The sequence below is a fragment of the Pezoporus wallicus genome, unplaced genomic scaffold, assembly GCF_028554395.1.
Source record: "Pezoporus wallicus isolate ANWC-B61680 ecotype Strahan unplaced genomic scaffold, APGP_CSIRO_Pwel_v1 contig_4722, whole genome shotgun sequence".
Taxonomy (NCBI): domain Eukaryota; kingdom Metazoa; phylum Chordata; class Aves; order Psittaciformes; family Psittacidae; genus Pezoporus; species Pezoporus wallicus.
This window is the reverse complement of record NW_026641840.1, coordinates 8136203-8146363: the sequence shown is the minus strand read 5'-3', so window position 1 is coordinate 8146363 and position 10161 is coordinate 8136203.

The window sequence follows — 10161 nt, the reverse complement described above, 5'->3', positions numbered from 1 at the left end:
GACTTACACTCAGATATATTTCCCTGTGGCCATAGCACAGAGGCTGCTTTCGTGCACCACTGCACCTCCCATTTTCAATCAGCCCTGAAAGTAGATATGAACACAACGAACACAACTTCTCCGCTGACATCTCTCTGTATCAGGAAGAAGAGGAATGTATCACATGGCAGTTGAGATAAACATGGGCAGATTTTCAAAATGAATGTTATGCTTTTGAGATTAAGGCACTGGTAGTAAAGAACCTCTTCTCAACACTGCCATGCACAAAAATAAATGGTACAGGAATGAAACCTATCTCTTAAAAAAAAAATGCAAGTAACACAGAAATACTGACTCCACAATAAAGTTTCTAGTTTGGTACAAAAGAAAAATGCCTAGAGGAATAGTGAGGAGTACAGTATCGTCTTTCCTTCAGACTTAGCACTGGTGCAGAAACAAGATACAATATCATTAATATTATTTCTCCTTAATAGTTTTGGATCATTAGGTGTCATCATAGTTGATTACAGTTCACTAGCTATGCGCTTAGATGTGTGTAACTGGAAGCATGATCAGTAAATTTAACTTACTGATTCCCTAATGGGTTCATTTATGTCTTCAGCTTGGTGAAATCAGTAGTAACAGGCAGGAGTCAGTTTAAAGCCCATCTGTGTCAGCTCAGGATTGTTTCCTTGGTCTCCAGGAAAATCAGATCCGTGCAGCATGCTGATATATAGATGTAAAAACATTTTACTGAAAGGTGAAAACTCATTTCTCAGAGCTGTCTTGACCGATATGTATGTGCACCTATACCATGGTGTATATACAAGAATTATATTTTGCATGCATCAGCCATTAATTTTACATTCTTAAAGAGGTATGAAGATAAAAAATAGTTTCAATGGCTAAGTTCATGTGTGTGCATAAAATGAATTGCTGGCAGTGTAATAGAAATTATGATAAGGTGTGTTTCCACATGTAATGGGATATAGTACAAATTTGCTGATTATGCTCTGTGGCACATAAATAATACAAATTCTCCAAAGGGCCCTTGTGGATATCAGCTGATACTGGGTTTGTGCTGCTGTTGTAAAACCAGAAAACACTACATGAGCTGCTTTACCCTTTTCACTATTTTGTCTTTTGTACTAAACAGATGTTAGTAACACAAACTGTGTGCAGAAACAATCCATGTCCTACTCTACAGGATGAACAAAATGCATCTGATTTTGTCACTTTTTCTTTCAGTGACGTGGTTCTTAGAAAATTCAGCATTAAAAAAATGTAGCAGTTCTTTAAATAAAAAGTTTTCCACATATTTTCACCACCACAGAAATGTAATCCTGCTTGATATTCAGTATATATTTTCTTCTGACAGTTTTATGGTACAATTAAACCGCATACTTTCTTTTCTACCACTCTGAATATGCATTAGAAAACCAAGAATCATAATTCTAAGCCAATTGGCTTGATTTGCTTGTTTAAATTCAGATATTGCTTCTTTCTGTGCATTTCAAAGAAAGGCCATGGGCTGTAACAGTGTATTTAGAATCAACAAAGCACATGGTCACCAAAGGTCTAGCTTGCATCAAAATTGTATTTCTAAGCTCAAGTTACGCACTTTACATGAAAAATGAAATAATGTAATTCTAAAATAGTTTATTGGAGAAACAAACTGAAGAGAAACAATAGAGCTAATAGAGGGGTAGAGAGAGAGGCAGATTACGGAACTCATTGTGTATTAGCTGAAAATTACACCGATATTTCGACGGATTTAATAACTTAATAAGACTCATTTGAATGCAAAAGAATGAACATTGAGTTGATATTAACTTTTAATGCTTGTCATTTTATGTTAATTTATATTTTTAAATTATAGTTAATTTTTTTTGTAATCAGACTGGCTAATTATACCTCAAACATTTAAATCTGACATGATGCCAATACCAAATTAAAGCAAAAAAAATTCAACAAAATACTTGGTTATAAAGACCCATAATTCACTGAAACTGGATTCTGGGTGACTTCCTTCCAAGCACACAAAGCATTACGCTTTGCATGGGTAAAAGAGTTTGATTTCTCTGAGATTCTTTCTTTAGTTTGTTTTCCTGAGGAGACAATGCTAACACACCTTTTCCTGATCATTGAGGTGATCATTCTTGGAAAAATCCATCCTCTAGCTTTGATACCTGCAGATGCATTTTTCAAAGATTCCTTCATGCTAAAGGCGTCATTAACAAAGCAAGATTTTTCTAACACTGAAATAGTCTTGAATTGGGATCATGAGCTCTGTACCGAAGCAATATATAATAAGTTATTTTTGAGACTACTAAAGGTCTACTTGTCTTCCAAAATCGAAATGTAAAACTGGTGCTTTACATTTTATGTATCTGATTCCCTTTGGGGCAATTATTTGCCAACACATATTAAACAAAGTTACTGTGTCTAAACATGCCAGATAGACAGGAGCTTATATGCTGCTGGAAAATAAGCACTTTCTTTTTTAATAATACACTTTGGAGTTAGAATTTATTTCATTTCCTTTGTCATGGTTCCAGAATTGAAATAATAAATTCCTCTGTCAACTCTGCACAGATAGTTTTTTAAGAGCTCATAATTCAGACATCTTTAAAATAACAGTCTTTTAGGTTGAATGACCTTGGTCTACACCGAATTGGGAGTTACTGTGTACAAAGCTTTATATACATTAGAGATGTGTTGAACTGATAACCTCGTTGCACCAGCCCCCTACCCAGTTAAAGGGATTTGTTTGTTTAGCAAACATTTATGTAATGGAATCCAACTATTTCATTACATATTTTTTTGTTTGCAAACAGGTGACCAGATGAGATGATGAACATAGATCACAAACAAAAATCCTTGCTCCTTCAGTACACCCACCATTCGTTCTCCTCCTCCCACCTTCCCTCAGGGTCAGCACTTCATTTATGTTGTACTTCAGGACACAGGTTGCAATGAAATCAGTAAGCTAAATTTTCATACAATCATAGAATGGTTTGGGTTGGAAGGGACCTTAATGATCCTCTAGTTTCAACCTCCCACTAGACAAGGTCACTCAAGGCCCTGCCCAATTTGCAGGTCTTCACTCAAGCAAAACTCCAGTTGATTCAAAACCGAAGTTTCTCCTAAATAGGAATTGAAAGTTGAATTGTGACTTTTGGGGTAAAAAAATGTAGTTACTGCAAATAGCTAGGTCAACTGAAGTATCTACCCTGTTTACTTAATTCTGTAGAATTAATTCTGAAGCCTAGGTACGCCCCTGTAGTATGTTACAATGCCATCATAATTCCTTCTCACTCAGCTGTACCTATAGCCATGCAGTGTTCCTAATGCACAAAACCGTGGGTAGTGTCTCATGCAATGTTGGGCAAGATGAGCAGAAATTCCCATTCTGCCTTACTATCAGAGCTTTTCAGGACAGCTTTCCAGCAGCAGAATGTTACAGCGCTGCCCTTGCTAGGGCACTGCAGAGCTCAGACAAACGTGTTACAAGGTTGGCAGCCCCATGAATTTACTGGCTGCAGTCACAGGGCTCCAGGGGCATAGTTCAGTGCTGGCTTTCCATTGCTGCCCACAGGACAGCGGAAAAGCCATCGGCAGCTTATAAACGATTCCCTTTCCCCATGGTAGCAGAATTGTCTGTGGTAGGAGCTTGGTCTGCCTATTTCCTCTAACCTTTTTAGGTGTGTAGGTCACCAAGTTCACAGTTACACCTACAGTTAATTAACAATCACTGAACATCAGTCTTTGTAGCTACCAGCTGAACGTGGTTCCCCTTCCCTATATGTCCAAGCCCATACTATCAAACTGCTTCTTATTTACATTGAGGCTTTACATTCCCATCATCATCTGTATTGTTAATTTACATACAAACTTATCAAGTCAGTTTTCTATCATAGTTTATCTTTTATAATGCTAAAGCCACAGTAATCTTACTTTGGGGTTGTTTGGGGTTTTTTTAGTGTACTGGAAAGGGAAAGAGATTGGAAGGGAGTTGGTTTTACTGACTGGTAGGGGTCTCATTGAACAGATATTATTCAAACTCCTCTATAAATGGTTCTGCTCTAGCATCTTTTATCTGCTTTCCACTTGGACCCATGAAATGCACGTAATAACAGTTACAGAGCACCAAGAGGGTTTATTTGCCCTTTGGTGCAGAGCAGTGAAAATAGAGTAATTCTGAAATTTGCAGACCATCCTTATGACAACTAGGAACACATCTTTTCAGTGGCTCAGAACTTATTTTCTTTTATTAAAGCATCTTCCGTAATAGCTACTGCATACTTACAATGCTAGTTACTTTCTTGCAATTATGTTATTCAGGAATAATTGGATTTCTGGGTTTAATTGGGCTCTAAATTAGCCAGAGCTTTCATAAAAGCTATTACAGAGATTTCTAATAGCAGCTTTTCCTGCTATTTAAGCACAGAGTATTTCAATAAGAGTGATTCACCAGTGTAAAAAATCTTGGCTGCTGTGAACTCTAGCACAGGTTCAGATTAATTATGACAATTTAGGCACCATCCTTTTGTAATTAAACATTTGCTCAAAACATTAGCCAGAGTGCACAACTGTGTCAGACAACTGGGTGTCCTTTATTTAGAAAGATATGATTTTGTTTTCCAGCTCTTTGGAAGATCAAGAATCTTTACAGCTGAGTTCAGAGGCAGGGTCAGCGTGTTTGCTCCCACCAGTCACCTTACCAGTCCAACTGGGAGGAGGCAGCATAAGCTGTCCTCCTGGCACCCTCTCCTACCCGAGAGGTCCTACGCTCCATTTGCTGACCTGCACATGTGGGCTTGTGTGCAAACATCCCAGTACCAGCAGGAACAGAGAAGTGAAAATGCAGTCAGGTATTTTGGAGAGCATCCTTTGGCTTTGCCACAGATGACTGAAGGGTGATGATGAGGTGATTCAGGGTTAAGGGTAACAGTCCTGGCCTTTGTGCTTTTGCCTGCTTTCTGTCAGTAGCACTGTTACTTATGTGCAGTACTATCTGTGATCTTCACAATCCTCACCATACCCTATAGGTTAGGCTGTATTTAGGCATTACCTTGATTAAGGAAATGTGTGTTGCCCTATCCTGCCAGACAACAGAACTCCATAATGGCCTCTTGATCTCACTTAGAGTATTGTGTACAGTTCTGGTGTCCTCAACGTAAGAAGGACATGGAACTACTGGAACAGGTTCAGAGGAGGGCCACAAGGATGATCAAGAGGCAGGAGCACCTGCCTCCTGAAGCACCTCCCGTATGAAGATAGGCTGAGAAAGTTGTGGCTGTTCAGCCTGGAGAAGAGAAGGCTGCCTGGAGACCTCATAGCAGCCTTCCAGTATCTGAAGGGGGCCTATAAGGATGCTGGGGAGGGACTCTTCATTAGGGACTGTAGTGACAGGACAAGGGGTAACGGGTTAAAACTTGAACAGGGGAAGTTTAGATTGGATATAAGGAGGAAGTTCTTTACTGTAAGGGTGTTGAGGCACTGGAATGGGTTGCCCAGGGAGGTTGTGAATACTCCACACCGGGGGTGTTCAAGGCCAGGTTGGCCGAAGTCTTGGGTGACATGGTTTAGTGTGAGGTGTCCCTGCCCATGGCAGAGGGGTTGGAACTTGATGATCTTAAGGTCCTTTCCAACCCTAACTATTTTATGATTCTATAATGCTATTTTTTTCAGGTTAAAAATTAAGCTTCTTTCCAGAAGAAGACTATGTTAATTGTATAACATTCGACTTGATGACGGAGTGTGACTTAGCATGCGAAAACTCAGGAAGGATTTGAGAAGGCAGACTGCTTGGGTTTTGTTCTTTACAGAAAAAGTTCACAAGTCTCTATTCGGTGTTTTTTGCTTTAGAAAAGTTCAAACTTTATTGTGTTAAATTTGCCTTATCCTCTGAATCACCCACCCTTCTGAAGGTGACCACCCCACTCCAAAGGCTACTGCCAAGGGAGAGAAGCCCCAGTGGTGAAGGCTGGTCTTGTTATTACCTGCTTTGCTAGCAGTGTGGGAGCTGGTTAGCTGCAGCACAAATGTGGTTGCTAGAAAAGGCAACATTTTCCCTGGATTAAGTTAAAGGCTTCTGAGCTCATCATTTGCACTGTGCTTTCTTGGCTTTCTGGAGACATTTGGTCCCAGTAACACTCTGCTATTAGAATCACGTTTCATGCAAAATTGATACATGTCACATGTAGGTTTTGTCTTCCATTCTATCTCAGCCTATGAGAGGGGGATCCCAGCTGGCTTTTGGGTGTTTATCCTGGAGGGTGCACACCTCTAGAGTTCGAGCTTCACAACTATAGCCCCATGTCCAGGTCTGGGGGACTTCAAGTAGCAAGAGAATCCTGCATGTATGCAGCTGCATTGATAACAAGAAGTCAAAACACTGAAATAACTTTGGACACTCAGGGACTTCACACAACACCATAGGATATCAACATCATCTTAGCTCATTATATTACTATGAAGTCCAAAGAATATCAGATCTGAAAGACAGGACACAAACTCAGAATTTGCCAAAAATAAATATGAAGGTTGAAATAATTCCATTAAACTGTTTATTACTAATTTTTTTTCCTTTTCCTATGAAATGCTAGAGAATCATAGAATCACAGAATGGTTTGGGTTCAAAGAGACCTTACAGATCATCCAGTTCCAACCCCCTGCTACAGACAGGGACAGCTTTCACTAGACCAGGTTTCTCAAAGCCCCATCCAACCTGACCTTGCACTTGGAGACATAGATAAGACTGCATTTTCTGGAGGAAAAGTCTCCTACTGACAGGCAGCTCCCTTCGCAAGTATACTTCAGACAAATGGTGACATTTAGGTACCTTGCAGCAGATGTTTTTTGGCTTGGGTTTACTCATAGTAGCTTGAAAGATTCCTTGAGATTTACTTCAAGGCTTAGAACATTTTTTGGAAATTCATTTGCTAAAGCACATTTTTTCAACTACCTGAGAAGATTCAAGGTTCTTTTGTGTAAACAGTGGCAAACGACAGCAAGGCACTGCATGCATCAATTTGCAATCCTTTTCCAGTCAACAGGAGTTTTACAATTGACTTCAATAGAAGCAAACTTAAACCTTTTAAATCAATATCCCAGTTTGCCATGGACTAAGTACAAATAAAACCTTACAAAATTGCAAAAGGAATTTAGTTAATCAATTCACTAAGTTAAATGATAAAGAATGTAATCAGAAGAGATATCTTTTTTAAAAGCATCACTTAAATATATGAACTTCTTTTGGAGCCTGTTTCATATCAGCAAAGATTTATCAATATTAATCAATAATATATTCACCTATGATGACTGTGAATAATGAGATGTTTAATATTCCCTAAATTTTTTAGATAACCTTAGTGAAAAGTCATTAATTATAATATTTATCTGTTACTTGAGAAAGAACATGATATAAAATGACAACTCAATTTTCCTCTTTGACATTTCAAATATAACTAGGTCACATTAATCAATCAATAATGTGCTTATCATACACTGTGGTCAATTATACCCCAACTATCAGTGACAGTTTTCTGGCTTGCACTCTGGGCACATATACTGTCATGACAACTACATTCTTTTTAGCCCTTTTGTATTTTACAACCGGAGCTATTGCTTAAGGCACATCATAAATGTGTGAAAAGGGCATCAGATACCTCAATATGCCAATTGCACTTTGGTACCATTAGTGTATTTCCAAAGAATAAACTTTCAGTGCACTGAAATCCAAAACCAAAAGGGTGAGATCCCCTTCACTGAAGAGAAAGTTACATGTAAAATAAAACTGGCATTACTACTAGTAGAGCATTTGCATTTGCTGAATGTAGGGTTGCAATTATAGATCATGGTTTTAGTGCAGTCGTAAACTAGTTGCGCTTACTTCTTTGGTTTATTGCATCGTGATAACCTTTTGGGGGAGTTGTAACCATATAAACTATAATTATTAATGGTATCTTTGTGAAAGACATAAATACCGTTTGCCAGGGTATTATTTATATTCCGGGCTGTCTGTAAAGATGAGTCAGTATCTCCCATATGAACTTTGACACAGTTTAAAATATAACTTCTCACCTGCAGACAAATCACATAAATTCTGATCTTCCTGAGTTCATTAAAATTATTCTGAATGAATGATACAGTCATAAATGTTACAATAAAGTATTGCTCCATTGGAAAATCCTGGTTGACCAGTAGTGAAATTGCTTATTTTAACAATGCCTCACTCTAATTCCCTTGAAAATATTTTCTGATAAGAAGCAAAAGAACATGTGAGATTTTTTAAAGGGGACTATTTCATTTTTCTTTTTAAAAAGAACTTCTATCAAAATATTGAAAGTGAGTTATTAATACAACATGAAGGATAATGATGGGAGAAGCAACTCCAAAACATGTTACCCAGAATTCTTATTTTAATTTCATTTCACATTAGTGAAACCTGAAAACACTTTTGGAAATACTTGCTCAGAATAGGAATCTGTTTTAAATTGCAGAATTTCCCATGAAACAAAATAGGCAGCTTTTATGAGGCCACAGGCTCAGTCAGGCTAAAGACACAAGTACTGGTTTTGAACCTTATCCCTCCTGCAGAGATGATGGCTTCTGTGGTGCTGTCCTTTGTGATTACCTGAAAACACAAGAGAATGTGGCCTTTCCTATATATATATATATATATATATATATATATATATATATATATATTCAAAGTCCTGTTTGCTCCAACTGGAGCACTGAAAAGGAAGGAGATGTGTGAGTTCTCAGCTGTTCCAAGTGTGTGATGAGACACATTTCACATCTTCCTTTGTTAGTACCAGCAGCAGTATAAGAAAACAAGATGAGAGCAAATTTGAATACCAAAAGTCATTTTCTGGGTTAGCCACTCTTAAAGCCTGTCACACCACATTCCCAGCAGTAATTGGCTACCCTGTTCCAATTCAGAAGGAACAGTATCTCGTAGGTGGTTGAATGATGATCATATCAGTTGCAAACTATTCAGGATAAAAATAAGGGAAAAGGAAAAACAAAACTTTGTGCACATTTAGCAGTTCAATAGTTGTTGTTTACATTGTTTTTACATAGCATTTTGATGTTGTTATACTCATTGGGACATTTAAAGGGTAATATAGTAATAATTTATGAATAAGAGAGTCTGATATGCAACAGTATTCCTAGTGGTGCATTTCGTATCATATTAGCAATACAAAACCCATAAAAAGCTGACGGTGGCAGTGAGTTCCCACTGGGACATACCCTATTAAAGTAGTATCCATGTCAGCATTTTTACTTTTTAATCACAGCTTTGACGTTCAGTGTTTTAAAAATCATATAGGTCTTTACTCAGGAGCCCAAATCATTTAGACGATATTCATTCTCCTATATTAAAGCCAAATAATGGAAGGAGTGTCCTTAGTGCAGCTAACTTTCATTGATGAAGACTGGTGTATCAACATTATCTCTGTGTGCAGTGTGTAAAGAGAAAGTCTGCTCATAAGCCATAGCTTGAGTCCTAGTTGATGCTGCAATGGGACACAGAAGAGGCTGGCAAGTGTTCTGATGGCAATCTGAACATATATTTCTTTTGCTCTCAGAAACATGATGTTATGCTACCAGTGCACAAATATACATGAAAATTGCTAACAAAACCTGGCCTTTCAATATTCACTTGATTTGGTACACCCAAAACAAATTTTGGAAAGACCCAGAAATTTTGAGCTATTCTTAAAAAGCTGGAAGTGAAAATGTTGATGAGAAGGGCATGCTGAGTGCTCAGCTTGCATGATTGGACTTAGTGAAAAATGGTCTTCCAAACCCCAGAAGAAAAGTCTTAAGTGTTCAATATTTTCCTCATCAATTGTAAAACTCCCTCCAGTTAAGTCTCTGAGAACTTCAGCATTGCCTGAAGTGTGGTTGGACGGCCTGTCACAGCTCTTGCGCCGGGGGCAGAAATCTTCCCATCTAAAGCCCTGTTCTGATTTTAGCCATGCTTTGAGAGACATCGTATGCCCACAAGAGCAAAGTGTAGGAGTGGGGCTTTAGCAGATAGGTGATGCACAGTAGTATTGGCTCTGCTTCAGAATTGCTTTATTTTCTCCAACGTCTTTACAATTTAATCATCCTGGATCTAAAAAATAACTGATTGTACTGGTGAATCTTCAGTTTCATTTTTTT